The sequence below is a fragment of the Urocitellus parryii genome, chromosome 1, assembly GCF_045843805.1.
Source record: "Urocitellus parryii isolate mUroPar1 chromosome 1, mUroPar1.hap1, whole genome shotgun sequence".
NCBI lineage: Eukaryota > Metazoa > Chordata > Mammalia > Rodentia > Sciuridae > Urocitellus > Urocitellus parryii.
Genome location: NC_135531.1, coordinates 118,061,568 through 118,065,685, shown reverse-complemented (window position 1 = coordinate 118,065,685; position 4,118 = coordinate 118,061,568). Strand labels below are relative to the sequence as shown.

The following is a 4,118-nucleotide window of genomic DNA, read 5'->3' as shown; positions in this document are numbered from 1 at the left end:
TGGGGCCTCTCAGGATAACTAAGCATTAAATTATCCAGGTGGCAGGGTTGACAGGACTGGGGTCCTGCATGAGATTGCAGAGCAAGTCCAGGTTGGTGAGGGATGTTCGCTCCTGCAGGCAGCGCAGGGACAAGGGGTGATGGCTGTGCGTTGCAGTTGAGGAACTGAGGCCTGGGCAGTGGCTTTTACCAGGCAGGTGGCTGGTGGTCAGCACAATGTGAGTAAAATAGTTGATGATTCCAGCTCGGTTGGGAGGTAGGGGTGCCAAGAAAGAGGAACTTCCAAGAACCAGGATCGGGTGGAAGAGCTAGGCCCGGAGTTCAGAGGGCCACACCTCCTTCCTCAGCCTCATGCTTCATCCCACCTTCTTCCCGGGTCAGCCACTGTCCTTTCCACTCTTCCTTTAAAAAATAATTCACTTTACAAAATCAAACATTTATTTTTAAAAAGGGTAATAAGACTTAGTCTACCAGAAAACTACTACTCGGAAATGTTTCTCTTCCTCAAAGCAGGAATACCAAGAAAAATATTCAAATTTCACATCATCGATCAAAAGTGCTGACTTCTTAGATTGGAAAAACTTAAGCTCAGCAAAAACTAGCTTTGAACATGACTGAGCTTTTGTATATTTGATGGTGCTGGGGATTGAACCCTGGGCCTCACATTCTACCATTGAGCCCACCCCCACCCCACCTAAGCCTGGAAGTCAGTAAGATACTAAGAATTCTGACTACGAAAGTGACACATAAGAAATCCAAAGAGAACAAAATGAACTAAATGAAAGAGGAAGACCCTGGGAACCCCCTCTGTGGCCCTCCCCCATCAAGAGAAACCCACTGGGTTGGGTATGCATCCCCTCCAGGTCTTCTGTTCTACATAGATGCAAAGCAGGTTGATCTGGCCCGTCTTTCACCTGGGTTTTGGCGCTTGGTGTCACACTTACTATATACTTGATGCTTTACCATGTTAACACATGTCGGCTGCATGGTAGTCTTATTAAATAACTTTTTAAAAAACGCCAATATCCCTTTTTAAAAATCATTCACACAAGTATGTGCTTATAATTCTAAAAAATGGACAGAATCTTAAAACACATTTAAAAATAATTTCTATTTTTTCACCAGCATGGGATGATAGTTCACTCATTTTTCATACAAAACAAACGCTCTGTCAAGCCTATCTAAAAGAATGAAAAAAAAAAAAGTCTGTGCTACACGTACACATTGTGATCAGATATAATAGGATGCCCTTAGTCTAGGATTTCAATTGGATAACAATAGAAAATTGGACAAATAATATACCTAGTACCCCTAAAATCCATAAATTCAGATTTTAATCCATAAATTCAGATCAAAACACTGCCATTTCCTATTTTTTGCTACTTGTTTAGCAAATGCTAATGGCATTCAATGCTGAGTACTTCACACTGTGTATTCAGTGGATTGTGTGAACACAACATGCCCACCGTGGAGTTACATTAAGACAAAAATGTTTTACTTGAAAGGCAGGAGTTGTGTAGCATATAGGATATTTGTCCACTGCTTCAGCACATTGATTACAAAGTGACAAGATGTCTCTATCCATGATTTTGCAAAGCTGCTCTTGCAGGGGAACTTGCTGCCCTGTGGTTCTCATCCGTCTGCAGTGAAGTATGATTTGACCCATCTTGGGTTCTGCCATTCTGAGAACTCACTAGATGTGCAGACCCCAACTTTCGATGGCTTATAGTTGCTCCCAGATATCTGAATTATTTTGTCCAGTTCTTTCTTAATGTCCTCAAACTGAATCCCAAACATATAACTTCTTTAACCATAGGATTTTGAAAGGCAGTAAGTCTAATGGATTCTTTCAGTTAGTGATGGTATTTTTTTCAGCCGTTTAAACCAGACTTCAATTGAATGGGTTAAATGAATATCATTTATATATATTTTCCCTTCTCCTCTAACAAACATTTATGTCCCGGCCCCCAGTTTGCATGCTGTTCCCAAGGGTCCTCACTGGGTTTGCGACCAGCAGCCCTCCTCCACAGTGAAGCACTTTACTCCATCGCCTTCACTGAAGCATAAAAATCCAGCTCTTGGTGGCTGCTGCTTGAATAGACTCACATCCCAGAAAGAGACCCTGCTTCATTCTCTGCCACGGCTGGATTTGTTGGAGGATTTGTTGAATTTATAAAATTCCTATCAGAATTCACACCAACTCACTTCCAGTGTTGTGGCCCAGAACAGAGCAGTAGTTAGGGCCAGCTAGCTCTCTGGGGCCGTGGACATGGTCTGGCCAGTTCTGAAACGACTTTAGCTAGTCTTGGCTACCCATGGTGGAGTTCCTCAGGCACCGGTGTCTGATTCATCTACAAGCTGTCCACTTCTCAAGAGTGCAGGAGTCTCCAATCCCCCATTTAAAGCAAAACAATTTCAACTTCCAGGTACTTTTGGACTTCATACTGACCATTTGGGACACCAGGATTTGTAGGTTAATGTGGCACTATTTTAAAAAAGATTGTTTTTTTAATCCGTCCATAGATCTGCAATTTGGGGACACTGCCTGAGTCTCCACCTGCCGAGGGCTCATACTGCCGTGGATCTCCTGCTTTCTGATGACCGTAGCACTTCAGGGCACGCTCTCCTTCACTAGTACACACAGAACCGCTCTTGCCTGTGCGGATGCTGGAACAGAACCACTTCTGGGGGAAATTGTTACTTCTCCTTCAGATTCTTCGAGCTTACTGGTGTCTGCAGGTATACAGGCTTAGGTCTCTCAAAACTGGTCATTTTCTCTTGAAAACAGGTTTTTCCCACCTATTCCCTCCCAGAGAGGCGGTCCACCCCCAGGAGCGGGCGGAAGCGGGCTGCGCCCGGGTGAAGAGCGTCGAGCCCGTCCCTGCGCAGGGATCAGAGGGTACACAGCTGCCGCATCTGCCCCAGACCCGTGGCCAAGGGGACGTCCGCAGGGCAGCGGGCAGGGCGCGGCTGCTGTTTGCTCTTCACTTAGCGGTTCTGCGCTGACATGCAGAAGGGCTGAGGCTCTCGGCTCCCAACAGCAGGCTACCCCATTTGGCAAGGCTTCCCATTTCGGCCAGTGAAGCAGGATTTCTTTTCTTACTCTGGGGGTGGGGAAGGGACCGCGGCTTGCGCTTGCTGCACGCTGACCCCAAGCTCGCGGCCCGGGGGAGTGGAGGTTGGGATTCCCTGAGGCTGCGCAGTTCCGGGGCTGCTACTGTTCCGTCAGGAGGTGTGGTGGTTCAAGGGTCCCCTCCCACCTCCTCCAGACCCAGCACTGCTGCCTTGGCGTCAGTATCCCTATCCTTTGGGATAGAGCGGTTACAATCCTTTCCACCACCACCACCCCCACCCCACCCCCACCCCCCACCCCCCACCCCGCGCCCCAGAGCGGGAGAGCGACCTTCCTTCAGCGGTCTCCTTCTCTTGATCCCTCGTCTACTTAGGGCAGGATTTAGGAGCCTCTGCTCACTAACCGCTCCTTCTCCCTCAGTAGTTGCATTTGGAATCAGCGGTAGGACTACTCTGGCTACCCAGTTCGAAGGGACTTGCCAGAAGCAGCATGAAGCCTGAGGATGGTCTTCCTGAGAAGAAGGGGAGCTATGTTTTCATAGCAACAACAAAACAATTCAAGGTTTAAAAAATAAATCGGAATAAGGGCAACTTGGTATTTAGTTGACCTGCCACCTTGGATTTACTTTTTATTTGTTTCTAAATTGGTTTTCTTAAAAATCTATTTTCAAGACCCAGAATGTAACAGAGAAAAGGCAGACCCAGAAAGATGGACAAATTGATCCGGAAGCAAAACACGGAGGGAGAGGGGATGAGATAAAACGTTCTGCAGGTAGAAAAACCAAAGAATCGGAGAGAGCAGCCAGGTGCTGAGGCTTGTTGAGTGCTCAGGAGGCTGAGGAAGGAGGATTGGAAGTTCAAAACCAGCCTGGGTGACTTAGTGAGACCTTTTCTCAAAATAAAATGAAAACTCTGGGGGTGTAGCTCAGTGGTAGAACAACCACGGCTTCAATCTCCAGTGCTGAGAAGGAAGACAGGGAGGAAAGAAGGAGGGAAGGAAGCTTCAAGATTATATGCCCTGGGCTGGAGGAAGGGGCTTCAGAGATG

At 47.0% G+C, this 4,118-nt stretch overlaps 1 pseudogene; it reads right to left on the bottom strand.

The window, feature by feature from the left end:
• Positions 1-320: 320 nt before the first annotated feature.
• On the bottom strand, positions 321-2,467 carry LOC144254670 (E3 ubiquitin-protein ligase XIAP pseudogene; annotated as a pseudogene).
• Between the last annotated feature and the right edge of the window lie 1,651 nt (positions 2,468-4,118).